Genomic DNA, 21,176 nt, shown 5'->3' with positions numbered 1-21,176 from the left:
TTTTTCGGGCTTTTAAATTTTTACTTTTTTTCCCTCTCAGGAATTCATTTTTCTTGTATTTGACCAAAGATTTGTCTGTGACAGATTGGGGAAACAACAACAACAAAAACAACAGGTCCTTCACCATAGGAAGTTGGAGACGCACTGCTCTGTGGGGTCCCATGGCCACCCTCCTACAGCATCCTCCTGCTGGAAGCTTTCTCATAAAATTAAACTATGAATTCTCGGCACAGAGCCCTGCTCGGCGTCGGGGCGGGGTAGCTTGTGTAGGCCATCCATAGAGCTGCTGGTGCCGAATGTCAGGCCGCCCTGCTCTCTCCGCCTTGCCAGGCTACACCTGGCTCCCCGGGGCCTATGGGGACCCCTCCTCCCCATCCATCTACCCACGCTTCGAAAGTGCGAAAAATGAGCCCTTCTCAGCCCCTCTTTTCTTTTTGTCCTAAGTGAACCTGAGTGCGTCTTGGAAGCTCTGGAACAGGCAAATGATATTTCATGATCTAGTTCATTAGGCTGTGAATCCCCGGGCCCCACCATCGGCAGAGTCACCACTTTGGCTTGTGTCTCCTTGGGGACACACTCTCTGCACTCCACCCACCAGCGCCACCCGCACCCCCCAAGTACCAGGCCCTGCACTGGCTCACTTACACTGTTGTTGGTGCCACCCACCCACTTCTTGGGGCTGAAAATGGGCCTCATGCTTCTTATCTGCCCAGTGTGAGCCACAAATATCCACGCAATGCAAGTGAAGTTGCCAGGACTACTTCCTGAGACCATGGGAGGCCTCCAGGAAGATCAGTTATCGATGTCTGATCATTACTGTCTTCTAATACTGAATATTACTATGTTTTCTGATTATATATTGATTTTTGTGGTCTTGGGAAGTTCGACCTAAAAACTTCTGCTCATTTTCTTTCTCAGCTGTAATATGGAGATTACAAGGATCTCCTTCAAATGCTCCCAGGATTAAATGAGATGATTCCTCCTGGGGTCAGGAGGCCATCCAGAAGAGAGTTCCCTCCTCTTCCTCCTCAAGAGTTGACCGCTTCATGTGTTTCCTGTCCTGTCTTTCCAGATCATTCTGGGGAGGGAATCATTCCCCCCTGTATCCTTCCTGGCACCCCAGTCCTGCTGCAGCGACTCACGTCAGTGGGTCTAGGCAAGAGGAGTGCATCCTTGCAGGGCAGGATGGGAAGGGAGTGTCCTCCTGGTGGGAGACTGGGGGTGGGTGGTTCTCTGCCACTCACACCCCCACCCTGACACCCCTATGTGACCTGAGCTAGACAGGCCAACAACACTTTCTTTCTTTCTTTCTTTCTTTCTTTCTTTCTTTCTTTCTTTCTTTCTTTCTTTCTTTCTTTCTTTCTCTCTCTCTCTCTCTCTCTCTCTCTCTCTCTCTTTCTTTCTTTTCTTTTCTTTCTTTCTTTCTTGACCTCACCTCCAAGATTGCCTAGAGCCAGTTTATTTTGAAGGTACATGGACAGTCACTTTTACTCTCTGTCACTAATTTCATAAATTATGTGTTTCTCTCTCTCTCTCTTTTTTAAAAATCTGGCAGAGCATTCCCCACCATCCTTCACCTAGGCCAGCTTGCCTGGGTGATTCAAACTTGCTAAAATAATGAAATAAATATGATCCCGAGGAAGAGCAGCAGTAAATCAAGGCATTATATTAATTATTGTCATGATTGGAATTCTCTCGAGCTGAAAGGCAATAGAAATGACACATATTTTAAGACCCATTTAATGTCAAACTTAGTGCTTTTAAATCTGCTCTGCATTTCTCTTGTCTCTTTCCTGCACAAAGTTGCTCATGCCACGAATAGTTCTAGAAAACCTGAGAACTATCTACCAGTTGCTAAATGCTAGGCTTACAGCAGGTTACCAGCTGGTATGTGCCCAGTGATGTGCTAGAGGCTGGTGGCACGTGGCTATGGCTTAGCCCTGCCTCTCCCCACCCCCCCACGCCCCAGCATGCATTGCAGCTACTGCCTCCTTACCCTAAAGCTTGGCTGCTTTGGGCCACATTCTGGGCACTGAAAGTATTACGGCTGCCAAACAAATTACCTTCAAACTTAGTGGCCTAAAGCAACCATTTGTTATGCTCACAGATTCTGTAGATCAGAAATTTGGACAGAGCACAATGGAAATGACTTGTCTCTACTTCATAATGTCTGGAGTCTCAGCTAGAAGACTCAAAGGCTAGGGCTGGAATCCTCTGGAGGCTTGTGCACTCATATATCTGGTGGTCGATGCTGGCTGTTGGCTGAGATGACAGCTGGCTCTGGCCTCTCCACGTGGCCTGGGCTGCCCCAAACCGTGGTGACCAAATTCCAAGGATGAGTGTCCTGCCAGAGAGCCAAGTGAAACTGTAGTCTTTTTATGACCTTGCCTGGAAGTTACATAGCATCACTTCTGCTGGACACTGTTGGGGACAGCTGTCATGGGACATAGACTCCACCTCTGATGGGAAGTGTAGGGTGCTGGAAGAACACATGGGACCATACTATGGGCATCGTTTGGGAAAATACATTTGGCCACACTGGGGCTGTCCTTGGTGAGGTCCTGGCCTCTCCCCTGGTCGAGAGCTACTGGTCATCATCTTCTGGCTGAAAGGAAAAGACACTTGAGCTTAATTACATTCCACAGTGGCAGAAATACGGATCTCAGTCACACAGCCAGACTTAAGGGAACTACCAGAGTGATGGTTTGCACACTCCATTTGGATGAAGGCACTTTCCTGCTGTCTTAGTTTGGGCTACTATGACTAAGTACTATCACAGGGTGGCTTATAAACCACAGAAATTTATTTCTCACTGCTGAGAGCTGGAAGTCCGAGATCAAGGTGCCAACATGGTGGGGTTCCGGTGAGAGCTCTCTTCTGGCTTGCAGACTGCTGACTTCTTGTGTCCTCACATGGTGGAGAGAGGGTGAGAGCTCTCTCAGATTCCTTTTATAAGGCACCAGCTCCACCGAGAGCTCCAGCCTTATGACCTAATCGCCTCCCTAAGGCCCCCCCCCCATCCCTAACACTATCACACTAAGGGTTAGGATTTCAACATATGAATTGTGGTGGGCTGGTGGAGGTGGTAGTTGGGGGCACAGACATTCAGTCCAAAGCACCTGCTTAAAATGCTTTTGATGCTTTCCCATTAGGCTTAGGAAAAAAAATGCAAGCTTCTTGGTGGGGCTTATGAGGCCTATGTCTCCAATTCTCTCTCTTCACACTCACTGGCTCCCCAACTCTGAGCTCTTTGCTTCTCAAGCCCAAATCTCGTGCCTGTGGGTTTGGAGCAAAGCATCGCTTCTACAGAATGGTGCCTAAATGAATCCTTCTCCACCAACTCCCTCCCTCGCCTAGATGTTCAATTCTCTGGCTCTTAAGGATCCAGCTCCTTGGATTCAGCTCCTATTTCCCGAGAGTATTCCTCATGCCAGAAGAGCTGAGCCAGGAGAAGCTTGCAGCCTCAGCCACAGGCCAAGTCAAAACCAGCCCATCTTCCACGAGGTCCTTTTTTAAAAAAAATTTGTTTTACTTAAATTTAATTAATTAATATATAGTATTATTAGTTACAGGGGTAGAATTTAATGATTCATCAGTTGCCTATAACACCCAGTGCTCATTACATCAAGTGCCCTCCTTAGTTTCTATAAGCCAGTCACCCCATTCCCCCACCCACCTCCCCTCCAGCAACCCTCAGTTTGTTTCCTAGAGTTAAGAGTTTCTTAGGTTTGTCCTTCTGTGACTTCCTAGAATAGTGGTGTCCAATAGAAATATAAGGTAAGCCACAAATGCAAGCCAGGGAAGTGATTTAAAATTTCCTAGTAGCTACATGAAAAAGAGTAAAAAGAAATGAGTGAAATTTATTTTATTAATATATTTAACCTAATATATCCAAAATACTTTCCATTCTTTTTTTGACACCAAGTCTTTGAAATCTGATATGAATTTTGTGCTTACAGCACATCTGTGTTAGGACTAGCCTCATTTCAAATGCTCTATAGCCCTATGCAGCTACTGGCTATGGTATTGGACAGTACAGATACAGGACATTTCTACCATCACAGAAACTTCCATTGGACAGTCCTGGTCTAGAATGTCTTTGCTGTATATCAAAGATGGAAGCAATATTATCTCAGACATGCATGAATTTCAGATATCAGAGCTGTCCCTGAAAAGGTGGGTGTAAACAGAGTTCTGTAGAATTAAATAATGCTCAAACACACTGGGAGGGTTGACTATTTGAAGAAAATTGAAGCCAATTTTTAAAAAAATTAATTGGAGGGGCACCTGGGTGGCTCAGTTGGTTGAGTGTCTGACTCTTGGTTTCGTTTCCGGTCATGATCTCAGGGTCGTGGGATTGAGCCCAGCAGAGTGGCTCCATGCTCAACAGGGAGTCTGCTTGAGATTCTCAGTCTCTGTTTCATTCCCTTGCTCTCTCTCTCTCAAATACATATATAAATCTTTAAAAAAATTAATTGGAAAGAATGTAAAATGACAGAAATGTTGCAAGAATGATCACAGTACAAAGAACAACCACATACCCTTTATCCGTGTCACCTACTTTTAACATTCTACATGTTACCACATTTGCTCTATGGCTTGTGCTCACTCTCTCATATCTGTCTACACATGCATATATAGTTTTTTTTTCTAACTGGGAAGGTAGGTTGCATACATCATGACCCTTTACTCTAAAATGCATCAGTATTTCCTAAGAATATTGTTTCATATAACCACAGTACAGCTATCAACAATATCGTACCAACTTCAGTAGATTTATCAATATGATATTTTGATCTGATTTACCATTCATATTCTCATTATATTGTTTACTCCAGTGGCCAGCATTTTCCTCCCCAGTCTAGGATCTAGAATAGCATCAGACACTGCATTTAGTTGACATGTCTCTTTCTTCTCCTGTGTGAAACATTTACAGGCCAATTACAGTTGACCCTTGAACAACACAGGTTTGAACTGTGTGGGTCCACTTACATGTGGGTTTTTTCGATAAATACAGCACAATACTGTAAATGTGCTTTCCTTAGGATTTTCTTTCTTTTTTTAAAGATTTTATTATTTTTTAAGTAATCTCTACACCCAACATGGGGCTCAAACTCACGACCTCAAGACCAAGAGTTGCATGATCTTCCAACTGAGCCAGTCAGGCAACCTTTCTTATAATTTTCTTTTTCTTTTTCTTTTTTTTTTTAAGATTTTATTTATTTATTCATGAGAGACAAAGAGAGAGGCAGAGTCATAGGCAGAGGGAGAAGCAGTCTCCCTGTAGGGAGCACAACGTGGGACTTGATCCCGGAATCCCTGGATTATGCCCTGAGCTGAAGGGAGATGCTCAACTGCTGAGCCACCCAGGCGTCCCTCTTATGACTTTCTTACTAACATTTTTCTTTCTCTAGCTTACTTTATTGTAGGAATACTGTAAATAATATACATGGCACACAAAATATGTGTTCATTGACCGTTTTTGTTATTGGTAGGGCTTCTTGTCAACAGTAGGCTATGAGTAGTTACGTTTTGGGAAAGTCAAAAGTTATAAATGGTGTCCCTCACGCCCACATTGTCCAAGGGTCAACTATACTTTAAAGGGAAGAATTCTTTATGAAGGGAGTCTCCTCTTCTTCCTGCCTCCATCTTATTCATTTTGTAAATTTGGGTTTTCAGTATATTGGGTTTTCTTAAAAGCAGAACACTGCTTAGGTGTATCTTAGGTGGATATGAGATAAGAGACTCCATCAAAGCCCCCAGCTGCCCTTTCCAATTTAGGGGAAGGCCTGCAGTTCTGAGAAGGGACCTCAGAATCTAGCCCTTCCAAATCTGGGGGACCATCCCCTGAGCACCTCACTAGCCAGAGGCCACAGGTCCCAGCATCACATGTAGCACCAGCCACTGAGACTACAGGGCTGGCTGAGCCATCCTCTCTTCTTTCCTTGCCTTCTTGAGGACTTTCATGTGCGTGCCAGCTAGCCCACCAGGAAGGAAGGTAGTGGCTGGCTGGAAAGCCTACTTTCCCACTCTGTGATTTAAAACTGGGCTCCTCCACAAGTTCACATAACCTCTCTTGACTGTCTAGATTGCAAAACCAGGCCAGATTTCCCCAAACTCCCAGGAGACCCACACAAGTCCTCTCGTTTTCTCAATTACAGTGATAGACAGATCACAATGGAAGGGAACACTAAATTAACTGTGACAGCCATTAATACGACCTGCTTGGTGGCAGTGATTGCGTTGGGGGATCGCAGATCCGATGGCTATAACATATTGGTAATGGGGCCGCCCCCATTGGCTCCTTGGTGGGCCTTGAACTTGCTGGAAAAGACCAGGCCTGCACACAGGGCCCCGTAGTCATGGCAACGGGCTCTCGCTCAGCAAAACACATAAAGATGATTCATTTTGTTTTCCTTTCCTTTCTTTCCACCCAAATTTTCATGTGGGTTGGAATCTATTTTTAATTTCTTTCCTTGGAGGAGAGGCTATTTTTAATTTTGTTACCTCCCTCCTGGGGGCCTGCCAGGCCTGGATTTGTTTTTTTTTTTTTTTTTTCCAGGCCTGGATTTGAATGACCCAGGGAGGTGGGCCATACCAGGCTTGAAGTCCTGGAACTCTTCTGGATTTTTCTGGAGTTGGAGGAAGGGGTAGGAAGGTACAGTCTGGGGTGGAAATGGTGCCAGCGTGGCCTTGGTATGAAGGTTGGGACCTCATGTCATGGAATTATCCTAAACTCTTTCTCCCATTGATCTCTCCAGCTTTCTGCTGGAGGAAGGACTGTCCTGTCATAGCATCTCCATTTCTCATGAGTTTGCCATCAGAGAACCAAACTCTCTTCTGGCTTGACAGGGTGCTCTCATATCCATGTTCATATCTGATCTTTGAGGTAGCTGGGTGGGGCAGAGATCCCAACATGTCCACCCATGTCAGAGGGCCCTCCCTCCTGACACAATGTCAGATGCTACTTCTCAGCCACCTGGTGTCTAGGTGGTCATGGGAGTAGTTCTGGCCAACAGAGCAAGGGCAGAAGTCCCATGCACACTGCCACTTCTAGCCCTGGTCCCTAAAACATCTCTTGATGTCCCCTCCCCCCCACTCCGAGTTTGCTTGCTGCCTAGTAACAGGGTGAAGAGATCCCTGGGAGGGTGGGAGGCCCTTGGGGAACACTGGAGCCACTCACTCCACCACAGGTTCCAAACCTGTCAGGCTGTAAATTTGGATGGGAAAAAAATTGATCTTTATCTCCATGAACTTTCTAATGAGATTTAGCATTTCCTTCAATTATGAATGTAGGCAACAAACCACGGTGATATTAGCAGTTCCTGAGACCTTGTCTCGAAAAGAAATCACAGACATTTCATATCATATTACCGTTGTTATGCATATCTCAAAATATCATTTCCACTTATCACGTCTTTGAAATTGTGAGTTATTAGACCTGCCACTCTATCTTATTAATTACTGCATTAATAAAGAAGCATATATATTATAATATCACAACTGTTTTTTTTTTTATTTTGGTAACTACATTTCAATTTAATTGGTTTTCTTTGTAATTTTATTTTATTTTATGCATTTATAAACCTTCTTGTGAGAAGCAGCCCACAGACATCACAGCCTGCCAAAAGAGTCCACGGCACAAAAGGACAGAGTTCCTGGCACTGTGGTTCTGACTCACCGCATACAACTATGATGTGAATGAGTGACAATCTTTCATCGGGCCATGCCGGAGGCATTTAGAGAGTGCGTGTTAAAGCAACTAGTATCCCTTACTCTGACTGATACACCAGGACAGGGACAGTGTATTCCTAATTGTATAGACGGCAAACTAAAGCTCACATGAGGCAGATGGCTTGCCCAGTGTCACACATTCATCAAAATGACACTGAGATTCAAATATTGTCCTCCTGACCTCAGTCCAGGGCTCTTTAAGACACTCTACATGGTCCCATCTTTTTCATACCTTAGCCTCAGTCAGAATGCTTCTGTGTAGAAGTGAGTGTGGTAAGAAACTGTCTTCCTCAGCCTATGTGTTGGTTGGCTTTCTCTGCCCATGCGAAAAGTTTCTGAACAAAGCTCTAGAACTTTCTGTAGTGATAGGAATGTTCTATGTCTGCACTCCTCAACATGGCAGCCTCTAGCCATATGTGGCTACTGAGCACCTGCAATTGCTTTGTTGGACTGAGGAACCAAATTTTAAATTTTGTTTCATTAATTTAAATAACTACATATTTATGACTACTGTCCTGGATAGGGTAGCTCTAGAGCAGACTTTCTTAGCCTTTAGCGGGCATCAGAATCACATGGAGGGCTGGTGAAAGCAAAGAGTGCTGGGCCTCAGCCCCAGAGCATCTGATTCAGTGGGTCTGGGGCAGGGCGGGGGGGGGGGCACAAATCTGCCATTCTAACTAGGTCCCAGCTGATGCTAATGCTGTAGGTTGATTCTCAACCTCAACACGGCTGCCACTGAGGGTCAGATACACTTTTGTTGTGGGAACTGTCCTGTGAATTACAGATTGTTTAGCAGCATCTTGGCCTCTACCTCACTGATACTGGTAGCACCCCAACACCCCACCCCCCAAGTTGTGACAACCACAAATGTCTCCAGACATGGCTAATGTCTGCTGCGGAGCAAATTCCACTCCCAGGTGATAACCACTAGGCACATACCAAGACACTTTGTTTAAACATCAGAGTTTGAACAGATTATGCTTAAAAAAATACAGTTAACCCTTGAATAATGGGGGGGCTTAGGTGCTCTGTGCAATGGAAAATCCATGTATAACTTTGGATTCCCCCCAAACTTAACTACTAATAGCCTACAGCCGACCAGAAGCCTTGCTAAGAACATAAACAGTCAACGAACATATTTTTGTGTGCTCTATGTATCATATATTGTATTCTTACAATAAAGGAAGCTAGAGAAAAGAAAATGTTGTTAAGAAAACCATAAGGAAGAGAAAATGCATTTACAGTACTGTAGTGTTTTCGCTGAAAAAAAAAATCCACATAGATGTGGCCCCACACGGTTCAAATCCATGTTGTTCAAGAGTCCACTGTAGCTTGAATTGAAATCTGAACTTAATTTCTTCTTACATCTGCTCTAAAAGTGCCAAAAACTTATTATATTTCAACAACACACCAGACTAGGTTGGAATTTTTTTTTCTTCAAAAATAAATCAATCGTGTCTAGGGCTGGCATTCACTGGGCCCCCAACTGCTCATGCCACCCTCTGTGCTGGCCGCTGCACCTCACTGCCCCCACCTCTCCCTTCCCCTTCCTTCTCCTCCTCCAGTTTCTCCCTCACAGTCTTCCCCTGGCCTCCCCTCATCTCCCTTTCTGACTCCCCGACGCTTCCCTGTTTCCATGTTTTTCTCTTCCTCCCTCCACAGCCCGGGTTCCTGGGCCTCCCTCCCTGCCTCCCCTCCTCTTTGCATCCCCCTCTCCCTGCAGCACAAACTTGCTCTCCGGTCCACTATGCTGTTTATTCTCCATTGCTGTTGTCTCTGCTGGCTCTGGCTGTGTTTCTCCGCTTTCTCCCTTTTATCTCCAGCCTGTGTTTGTCTAGGGCTGGCCAAGTTTGGCCTCTGGCCCCAGACAGTCTGGGCTCGACTCTGCGCCTGGTCCCTGCCCCCACCCCGGGTCTCCCACCCCTCTCCCTCACAGAGCAGCAGCCCCCAAGTACCACCGAGTGTAAGGGGCAGATTGTGGACAGTCTAGTTGGGGAAGCCAACAGGATGGGCTTTCTCAGCCTGATGCCAGAATCATGTTATGCCACCGATCAAGAGAAGGCCAAGGATTTGGTTGGTGCTTCTCTTGGAGAAGCCTTTAGAAATTGTTGTCACCATCGTGGTTAAGAAATATAAGGAATAATCTGTGTTGGTGGGACCACTGCACGTGGCTTGGCATTTGTCCTGTGGAGAAGTCAAACATGTCAGAGGCTGACATTCTCATATGGAGGTGACATTAAACAAACAAGGTGGTGGGGAACTCTTTAAATCACCTGCAATATTATGAGCAGTCAATCAATAGTGTTGTGACAAGCTGAGGCCAGACTTGCCCATGACCACTGGGTTCTGCTTCTCATAGAAATATGCTTGACAGGAACCATGCTGCTAATTTGGGGCAGTAGGCCTGCCTCTCCACCTTGACTCTATCCCATTGTTAGTACATTTTTTAAAAATGACCTTTGAAAAGACACAGCCTGAAGATTATTTTGACTGACCGTTCACTCTCTAGCTGGGATTACTTGGAAATATCAAATTGTTGACTAATGCTCTCTGTTTTCAGCTGTCTCTGAGTGTTGGTGTCAGAGGCACTGTCTTACCCATGGAGGGTACTAGTTATTTAAATCCTCACTTTTTAAAAAAAGATTTTATTTATTTATTCATAGAGACACAGTTAGAGAGAGACGCAGAGACACAGGCAGAGGGAGAAGCAGGCACCATGCAGGGAGCCCGATGTGGGACTCGATCCCGGGTCTCCAGGATCACGCCCCAGGCTGTAGGTGGCACTAAACCGCTGCGCCACCAGGGATGCCCTAAATCCTCATTTATGAACATAAAGACAGAGGCTGGAGGAACCCAAGCGAGGCCGGCTCCAAAGGAAAACTACGAGGCCATTGGAAATGCCTTGAACAAGACATGAGGTTGACCGTGTTTCGGCCTATGGCAAGAGATGGTGCTTCAAACCCAGGTGCTCCCCAAAGACTTGGGCTTGAATTCTTGCTAACTTGTAAATCACTACTATTAGAAAGTCATTCTCAGCCAGGTTTTGATTGAGGAAGGGAGGCCTACCTGAGGGTTCTGGTTGACTAAGGGTGATGATGGGAGGGGGCTCGCATAAGATGGGGGTCCTCTCTGGTGTGAATCCAGCCCTGGGAAAAGCCACAGGGGCTTCCTCCCTAAGTGTACCCCAGTGTGGTGAGGAGCACTCTGTTGTCATCATTGAAACCGAGAACATAAACATCAGGTGTGGTGGTAGGGAGGGTGGCTGGTGAGAGGAACTGAGATCATCCAAGGTTGAGGGGCTAGGTGGCAGAGAAAGGATGCCAGGGACCAGCAGGGAGGGTGATGAGAGCATGAACACTTTAGTAAGACCAGAAGTGAGACAATGGTTCTCAGGGCCAGGTGGCAGTCTCTCAAAGCATTGCAAGGTTGGAAGGACCCTCGAAGTCTTTCGATTGTCTGCTGTCCTCCACAATAAACCTGCCAAGGGATGCTATTGCCTCAACTTGAGTATCTCTATCGAAGAGGAACTCATAACTTCTGAAAACTTATTCTCATGCTAGACAGATTTAATGGCCGGATCTCCTTTTCTCTCAACAGGTCTTTGGACTCTTAAGTGTTATGAAAAGCTAATCCAGCTCTTTTAAAATCCAATTCTTGTAAAAGTTAATCTTTTATAGGATAGCTTTTCAGCTGTTTGGTGACCATGTTCGTATTCTTCACAAGTCTCCTCTTTTCATCATATATAATATCAGTGTCATCAACCGTTCCTTATATCCTGCAGCCTTGTGACCCTTCATGGTTCCCACTGCCCTCCTGTGGATGCATTCTAGTTTGCCAATGTCCTTTACCAGGCATGGCTCAGACGAGCATACAGTTCCTGTTCCGGTTAGCTAGTGTTGCAGAACAGCCAGCCACAAAGATGCCAGCAGGGTGCAACAATCAGCTCACGATTCTCTGCATTGGCTGGGATACAGCTCATCTAGGCCAGGCTTCCCTGGGCCATCTTGTTGATCTTGACCAGACTTGCTTACATTTCTGGGGTCAGCTGATCTAGGCCAGGCTTGGCTGGGACATTCACGTGTGTCTCATCCTCTGCTGGGACCAGTGGGCTGCCCATCCTCTCATGGGGATGGCAGATGCATAAGAGAACAAGCCCAATCATACGACTGTTTTTCAAACCCTTGGTCCTGACCACCCACTTAATAGAACACATCACATGACCAAACCTAAAACCAAGAGAGGAGGGGAACTCTGGTGCCTTTGTGGCAGGACCTTTATAAAGTGACACTGCAAAGAGCAAGGACAAAGGGATGGCTGAAGAATTGGTACTGTTGATACAGCCTACTGTAGATTTGATCTGGTCATATCAAAGCAGAGCTAGATTATTCCCTCTCTTTTTCTGGACACCATGTTTCTACCAGTTCAAGTTAAGATTTAATAACCTTTTCAGGTAGCCACAGATAACTTACCCTGAACTCGCTGTCAAGTAGAAACTGAAAATGTTTTTACATATGCTTGCTGAGCTCTGGACCTGTGCCACTGACCTTTTAGACTCCCCAATGCAGGGCAGTATGTGTATTCTTATTAAATTTTTATCTTGACAGAATTGGGCCCCAAAATATTTTAAGTAAGATGGAATCCATACCTCCATTACTTTCAGGTCTCATATCTACACGTTTCATCATGGTATCACCAGGGGCCTTATTGGTGTCAATGAATTGACTTATCGAAGGTAGATAAAGCCCTATGTCTCGCTGCCAGAAACTGCCCTCTGGATGGCCAGTGGTCTGCGGTTCCGTTTTCCTTGGGATAGGTATTCTAAATAGTAGAAATTCATCTGATTTCATTGTCATCTGGCCTCCTTTCTCTATCTTGTCTCAGGGATGCGAAGAGACTTTGTGGAATGCCTGTTATGATCACATAAAGGTCAGGTAGGATTTAGAGAGGAGATACCATCTCAGTCTGAGGGAGCAGGATGAGCTAGATTCCATGAAGGGAGTGAGTGGGTATATTGGTGGATACAGAATCTTCAGATACGCATGGAAGGCTCTTGCGTATGAGTGGGGCCATTGGAGATGAGACCAGAAAGGTAAATTGGTTTCATGTTATGAGAGATCTTGGGTACTAGGATAATGATACTGGAATTTTACCTATGGGCACTGGTTTTCAAAAACTTGCAGAGTTATAATGGCTCCTTAGTGGTGCCCCTTAGGGCTGCCTTACCTTGGGGAGTATGACAAAGACTGCTTGTCCCCAGCATCTGTTCTCTTCTCCTTCCTCAGCTGTAGTACCTATGATTTTCAGCAGGGTAGGCAGGTCTCCCAGAATAAAGATTGCATTTCCCAGCTTCCCTCGCAGCTAGCTGTGGCCACGTGACCATGTTTTAGCCAATAGGGTTTAAGTAACTTCCGGGAAATCGGATGCACATCTTTGGTCCTGAAGTGACATTGGAAGCCATTCAAGGCAACGTCATCAAATAGAAATAACCAGAGTCCCTGACCATGTGGAGTTCTACACCACTCATGTAATGACTATTAAGGATTTCTTTTATGTTAACATGAAATTAAAAAAAATTATCCATGTATTATGTTGAATTTCTCTTAAAGTAAACCCAATCCTGATCCTTCTAACTAATACAGAGGGACAGGAGACGAAGTAAATCTGGCTGTGATGTACAAAAGAGAGCCAACGGTGCCGTGAAAAAGTTGGCTCCCGACTGTCCCTGTGCATGCTGGGAAGGCAGCCATGATGTAAATGATTGAGAACTGCAGATATCTCTCCTCAACCAACATACGGGTTACACTCGGATTTATGGGCATGTGGAGCTCTGCGGCAGTGTTCCTCTTTCCCTGCCCCGCTGTGAGTCACTGCTCTGCTCTGGCCACCTGGTTTCCAGGGTCCTGCTGGGGGGTTATTAGCCCAGTTAGGAGATGCAGGATTCTGCCTAGAGTACAAGGATGTTGTCTGCATGGGTGTTCTTCTTGAGGCAATTGGCCAAACATGCCCAACATGTTAGTAATCAGAATGACTTTTCTTTCCATTGCTTATAATCACAATTGCAGTTGGTAAATACCTATTTATCCCCCAGGGCTTAGCAAATGGTCCCTCTCCAATGTCTAACAGTGAATAGGGGATTAGGGAATGGGGTGATTTTAGTATAAATTTCACGATCACCAAGTTTAAGTGTATAACAGTTTTTATTTCTATGAAATTGAACTGAAATTGGCCTGGCACTCCATTTGACCAAATTGCAGAAAACTTGACCTAGACCTCCACATAAACAGAGTCACTCAGAGATTGTTAAGAACTCAGTTTGTTCAGCCGCTGCCCCCAACTTCCAGGGCTTCCAAGCTCTGGTGGGCTGACCGTTTGTCCTGGCATGGGAGTGAGGCCTCTGGTAGGAGGCTGGTTTCTGTCTCGCCCCGGTTATTGGCGAGGGTGGGGCCCCATGTGTATTTGATCGTAAGCACCCACCCCACCACCTGTGCATGGAAAACACCTGTATTCTTTCTGCACCTGCTGTCTGTCTGGCAGGGGAAGCTCTCCATGCCTTCCTGACTGCCTCTCAACCACTCTGGGCCCAGCTGAGCTGGGAGTGTCTGAGATCATTCTCATTTCAAGCCCCAAGACACACGACCCATACATGCACTGCAGCCCCCGGGCATTGTCTTGGCTCCATTTAGGGGTGCTCTGAAAGGCTCCTCTGCTCAGGGTTTCAGCCAAGCTTGTCTATCCTTTCCTTTGGCACTCATTCCTCTTATGCTGGTCCCAGGGATCATCAGCCAGGCTTAGCTGGGACGAGGGGGGAGCTAGGGGTGCCCTTTGGATGGCGGGCTCACCAGTATCTAAGTGTGAATCTCCTTCCTTCCAAGTTTCTCCTCTGGCCAGCTGGCTTAACCTTGATCTACTTTGAGGCCGGAACAGGCTTTCCTTCCTGCTCTGCTGGTTGGAGATCTGGTGTCTGTTTCAGGCCCCTTAGGTTCTTATTCTCTTGGCACACAGACACCTTTGCTCTCTCTTGAGAGCTCTGTGCTTGTCACTGAAAGCTCTGCCTTTCCAACTTTGGCCTCTGCTCTGAGTTTTCTAAAAGTCTGTGCTGGAACTCTAATGGCTTCTTTGTTTCAGCTGTATTCTTACCACACACACACACACACACACACACACACACACACACACACACACCATGAATGTTACTGCCATCATGCACCAAAGGCTTGTAGAGACAAGAGGAAAAATGTAGGAAAAAAAATTCCGTTATTATTATTGTGATATTATACTATCACGATGGCTTTCTCTTCTGATTATCAACCAAGTGACCAAACCTCAAAAGAAAGTGGCTTGTGGGTGCTGTTTCTACATAGCCTCTGTGTGTTTATTGTAACTTCCTTTCTCTGTGGACATCATCTGGAAGAATCTTCTAGAAGACTGGTGCATTGCTGCCTTTCCTGCTTCTGATATGTATACCACTCAGGATTGCTAGCGTAAACTTGAGCACAGTTCAGGGCTGCAACTCTGGTGCCATGTTGGACCAGCTCTGTAAAACGCATTGCATTCTTGTTTCTACTTTTCATACAACACTTGGAGAATTAAAAAAGATCTAGGGTGAGGGTAAGATTTTGGCTAAGTTGAATTTTTTTTTAAAAATGAGGTCCTCCCCTCCCCCAAAAAAAATAAAAATAAAATAAAATGAGGTCCTCCCCCTCCCAATATATATGTAGATTGCAAAAAGCACTACCAATTCTTCCCCTCCCTTCAAGAGGTAGAGATCCTTTCTCTGCCTCTCAACTCTGACCTTGATTGTATGATTTGCTTTGACCAGTGGGATCTTAGCAAACGTGACACAGCAGAAGCTCATAAAATGCTTATGTGCTGGGGCTCACCTCTCATGCTCTCAGGGGGGCCCTGCTACCACCACCATGTAAGTAAGCCCTGGAATAGCCTGCTGGCTGATGGGAGACCCATGGCCTCGAGTCACCCCTGTGACCTCGGCTGTCCTGGCAGCTGACCGCAGATGAGTGAGTGAGCCTACCTGAGATCAGCAGAACTACCCAGCCATGCACAGCACCAAGTGCTAGCCCACTGATTCTTTTTTTTTAAGATTTTATTTTATTCATGAGAGACACAGAGAAAGAGAGAGAGAGAGAATGAGAGAGAGAGAGAGAGAGAGAGAGAGAGAGAAGCAGAGGGAGAAGCAGGCTCCACGCAGGGAGCCAGATGTGGGACTTGATCCCAGGTCTCCAGGATCAGGCCCTGGGCCGAAGGTGGTGCTAAACTGCTGAGCCACCCAGGGATCCCCCTAGCCCACTGATTCTTAAGCTAAATGAACAGCTACTGTTTTAAGCTCTTGAGTTATAGGGTAATTTGTTACGCAGAAAAAGCTAACTGCTACAGGATGCTAAACATAACTGAATGTTTGGTGAATTGGCATTTTGTAATTCTGGGGGTTATAGACTGAATATTAATTTTTTCCATACAGAACTATAGATTTAAAAGACAGAGGCTGAATTTATACCGAGCCCAGGATGTACCTTATTGCTTTTTTAAAAAGGCTAATCTACATATAATTATGCTTAAAATGCAAATGTTAGAATAGTATGCTAAGTATGACTGTATTAGATTAATTAAGTTTATGCTGTATATAGATTTGTATGTCCATGGAAAATTCTAGAAGAGCACTGAAGAAACAGTTAATAAGGATATCTCTGGGCCTTGGACTAGAGGTGGGGTAGGGGTAGGAAGAACTTTAATTTATTGTTTGTATCAGGCTTGATTATCAGGATTATTTGTTATCATGATTATTTGTTAATGTTATAATTAAAACACTGCTAAAATCTAAAAAATTAAGCCCATCACCAAATGGTTCAAGAGTACCAGCCTGGCTCAAGGACCTGTGTTCTTTGTTTCATTTGTACTTTTTTTTTTCTTAAGAGCTCAGTGTCCAAAATACATCCCATTACTTTAGGATTTTCATCAGCGTAGGCGCCGGTGAATTGAGTTTTTAATCTGGTAAGCATTTGCTGCATGTCAAAAAGACTGGCTTTAAAGAAAGAAAATGCTTATTTATTTAGTTTTGTATTAATTTCCCACCTACTTCCAAGAAATATTTGAAACTCCTAAGGTAATGCATTAATTAAACGCTGCTAAAGCAGAATTTCTGGCCAAATAAAAGACCTTGTGTTACCATAGCACCACATTTGCAAATTGGAAAAATAAAACACCACGAAAATCTGCCTTCATCGAGGGCTCCTAGATCCAGTGAACACAGTCTGAATTGAGACCTGAGGTTCAAGATGTCTGAAATGGGAGATGAAGATCTTTAAGAAAATGAGGCCCCCGATTGTTGGCATTAGTTGCTGTTCAGGCAGGCATGTGGCTGCCAAGGGCCCGAGAAGCCAGACCATGGGCTTCAGTGTCACCTTTGCTCTTGAGTCCCAGGACCCATCAAAGCAATACACTACGGAGCCTGTGGGAAACGGACTCTGAGCTCCGATGGCCCTCTCCAGTTCTCCTGGGGTCTGGTTAATCACATGACCAAATGGCATCTAAAGATCATGCCACCAGCCTGCCTAGAACACACTCCCTGCAGAGAGGCAGTAGGAAACTGATCCTCAGTTTAGGCTGTGGAGAACATTCCAGGATGAGGGTTGGTAGTGGATTTCTCACATACGATAGATACATTGTGTGATGAGTATTTTGGCTTAAGGTGCTTTGGATATTGTGATTTATAAGAGATGCATTTTGATACTTAGAATGACCCAGGAGAGAAAGAGAGAGAGAGAGAGAGAGAGAGAAAGAGAGAGATCACAGAGGGAGAGGGAGAGGCAGAGGGAGAAACAGACTCCCTACAGAGCAGGGAGTGCAACTCAGGGCTCGGTCCCAGGACCCTGAGATCATATGTGAGCTGAAGGCAGATGCATAGCTGTCTGAGCCATCAGGAGCCCCCAAAATATATTTCTCATATATATTTGGTCTTCATCCACGGTTCCTGGCTTATAGCTCCTAAAACCCTTGGCAAAAGGAACACCTTTTGTCATATTTGGTCTCTTGTCCTGGGTTCCTGAAAATGCTTCAGAGCCATAAAAGTGAATGGGTGTCTTGTTATTCATAACAAACCCCTTTCCCCCACTGCTGGGTTTATGTTAACGGGGTGACTATTGGGAAGTAACCTAAGGCTGGGGGCTGCTGCCAGGGAAACCAGTCATGAATAGAGGGTTTGAACTTTCAGTTCTACCCCCTGATTTCTGGGGAGGGGAAAGGGGCTGGGGGCTGACTCAATCCCCAATGGCCAATGATTTCATCAATCACGCTTATTTAATGAAGCCTCCATAAAAACCCAAAAAGACTGGGTTGGGAGAGCTTCCAGGTTGGTGAGTACATGAAGATGGGGGCAGAGTGACAGGCCTGGAGAGGTCAGGAAAGCTCCTCATCCTTTCCCCAGACCTCGCCCTGTACATCTCTTCCATCTGGAGCTTCCTGAATTACATCCTTTTATGATAAACCAGTGATATAGTAAGTAAAATGTTTCTCTGAGTTCTGTGAGCCACTCTAACAAATTAATCGAACCTAAGGAGGAGGTAGTGGGAACCTCTGATTCATGGCCAGTTTGTCAGAAGCCCAGGTAACAACCTGGACTTCCAGCTGGCATCTGAAGTGTGTGTGTATGTGGGATGGAACAGTCTTGTAGGACTGAGTCCTTACCCTGTAGAATCTGTCACTCTCTCCATGGAGAGAGTATCAGAATTAAATTGTAGGACACCCAGCTGGCGTCCAGAGCATTGCTTGAGGATGTAGGGGGAAAATGCATCCTCCCTCTGAATTGGTACCTGAACCCTTCTTGCAGGCTGTCACGGTGGGATGGAGGTACGGAGGCAATGCTTCTCATAAGGACAGAGAAGTACATTTGCAGTGAAATCTGTTGATCTGAGTCAAAAGGAAATGAAGAGCTTTAGGAACAGTCCTACTGCTTTAGAAATCCATGCACCCGTATACAAAGCATGAGCCCAAACAAAATAAATTTGAGATGTTGGCAGAAGACCACATAGGTAGCCTTGGTCAAAGCTTTTTCATTGGGCAGAGCATACGTCTAATTATGTTGGCTCAGTTAAAGAGATCTTCTTTTTTAAAGATTTATTTATTGATTTTAGAGGGGGTGGGGGAGGGAGCAGAGGGAGAGAGAGAATCTCAAGTGGAATCCCTGCTGAGCACGGCGTGCCACTCAAGGCTCTAGACCAGGACCCTGAGATCATGACCCGAGCCCAAACCAGGAGTCGACACTTCTCCGACTGCACCACCCAGGCGCCCCTAAGGAGATCTTTAATAAAGAATTGCAGGGCATCTTATGGGACCACAAACAGTGGTTTGGAGGCTGGCATTGCCAACAAGCTGATAGAGTCCAAGTTAGCCAGTCGCTTTTTTTTCCTTGTTGCGGGGGGTGGGGGGCAGCTCATGTTCTCTAATTTCTTCTTTTCCCCGCTTGTCTTCTCTATTCTCCTCCATACCCTTGCAGGTAGACCTTTCAGTTGACTCATCAGTGTGCATATAACTGAAAAAGTCTGCTCCAGCCCAGTTGTGTGGGACCCATCTTAATCCAAACAATCACACTAAGGACTCCGTAGAGTTGCGGCGTCTCTTGGTTCAAGTTTTTGGTGCCTCTGACACAGCTGAGTGTTTCCTTCAGCCGGAAGGCTCGTGGCCTAGTTAAAGCAGATGCTGGCCGTGCCCTGCCCATAGTCTTTACTGTTTCGGTGCATACTGGCTGCATTTCCAACAGCCAGTGCCCACATCTGTGTGTCCGGGGGCTTCTCTGGCGTGGACTCTGCCGGGCTGCTGGCCACCAGTGGCTAAACCCGTGAATGCCCCACAACAGGTTAAAGTTAGTATGGAAAGTCCCTGATTTCTTTGCCCCTTTTGGTGGGATAATTCCAAGGCTTGTCTTCTAGACTATTCTCCAGCAAGACTGAGTTCCAGTTACCCACAGTGGTAACTTGCTTGATGAGGCATCCTGGAGTGGCCACTTCCTGGTTGCACTTCTCCCCTCCACTACTGGCACATCTTGGAATCACCTCCTAAATACGCTACTTGCCCAGGAATCCTTGCTTCGGAGCCCACTTCTGGGCTAAAATACTAGTTCAGTTCGGTGTGCCAGGTCACTTAAAGCACGAGGGAAGCTGAACTGTCAGTGGGGCGGACCTGGGGAAAGTTTACCTTGTTAGAAAGAAACCATTATGAAGGAGAGGCGGGGCATCGGCATATGATAAAAAGATTTCTACCCACATAGAAATCCACGGGACTGAGGGTGAGGCAGTGCTGGAAACCATGTGGGCGGGGATCAAAGGCAAGGGGAACAGAAGTCATATTGTTGTAGGAGCATATTACAGGCTGCCAAACCAGATGGGGGACGTCGATGATGGGTTCCTGACCTGAGACCACACAACAGGCCCAAAGGCGAGACACCTACCAATGGGGGCACCAGCAGCTGGATGGCCGCTCAGAGTCCCCGCCAGCTGAGAGCAGAGCATCTGAACAAACTCCTGGCTTGCCTTGCTGACAGTTTCACCTCCCATAAGACTGAACAGTGACAGGAAGGATTGCTACTCTACTCGTGAGTTAATTCAAACCAGGAAGGAGAAGCTGTCGGTGAGTGAGGGAGCGGGATGGGAACTTGGGAGGTGAGTCAGTTCTCTCAGTATGGGGGCCATGGAGAGTGGGCTGCTCAGACTTCAGAATGCTTGTAGCAGTGGTTCTCAGGCTTCAGAGCCATGCACGTCCTCAAGGGCTGAGATGGACTCCAACCCCAACCCGGGGCTCTGCCTTCGAGATTCTGATTGGGTCATCTGGGAGTGGGGCCAGGGACCTCAAGTGCTCTTATGGCAAGAGGGTGCCCAGAGGACCCTTAGAGCAATAGTGCTGTAGAGAAAACAGAGGTGGGGAGTCATGGCTTGAGATGTTATGGGGACCACTGGAAGGTTGGAAGAAGACCAAAAAAAAAAAAAAAAAAGAAAAAAGAAAAAAGAAATTCCAAGTCAAACACAGAAGTGGAGCCAAAGGAGGACAGAACAATGAACCTGACCAAGAGCTGGAGCTATGCTGGGAGCCCTAATGAATATGGTTTTTTGGAATCCGGCAGAAGAGCTGGTATAGAGCCAATAAGAGCATAAAAACAGTTGCAAGAACAGTAGGAGTGGTGGCAGGAAAGCTACAAGAGTGGACTGGGGCTTCAATGATGCCAGGGCATCCATGGGGACTTTTTAAGTTAAATTCTGAGTCAGAAGGTGAACAAGAAAGGCGTCTGCTCACTGCTTGGGGGTCTGATGAGCCAATGTTCACACATGACAGAAGAGGTCTGTCTTGTGTGGCCTTCTGGACATGACCATGGCCATTACTAGACAACTCTCTGTGTGGACATGACCTCATTTAATCCTCCAAGCGACACCACAAGGTGG

The 21,176-nt window shown here is 46.0% G+C and overlaps 1 long non-coding RNA gene across 1 annotated transcript in view; it reads left to right on the top strand.

The window, feature by feature from the left end:
* The first annotated feature begins 20,133 nt into the window (after positions 1 to 20,133).
* LOC129518468 (uncharacterized) overlaps positions 20,134 to 21,176 on the top strand; it is a 1,932-nt gene continuing 889 nt past the window's right edge. The window contains exon 1 of the long non-coding RNA XR_008666203.1: positions 20,134 to 20,370. This is a non-coding gene — a long non-coding RNA (uncharacterized LOC129518468). The remainder of the gene's footprint in view (positions 20,371 to 21,176) is intronic.

This window comes from Nyctereutes procyonoides, unplaced genomic scaffold, assembly GCF_905146905.1.
Source record: "Nyctereutes procyonoides isolate TBG_1078 unplaced genomic scaffold, NYPRO_anot_genome, whole genome shotgun sequence".
In the NCBI taxonomy this organism is placed as follows: Eukaryota; Metazoa; Chordata; class Mammalia; order Carnivora; family Canidae; genus Nyctereutes; species Nyctereutes procyonoides.
The sequence above is the reverse complement of the archived record's forward strand: the minus strand, read 5'-3'. Positions and strand labels throughout refer to the sequence as shown.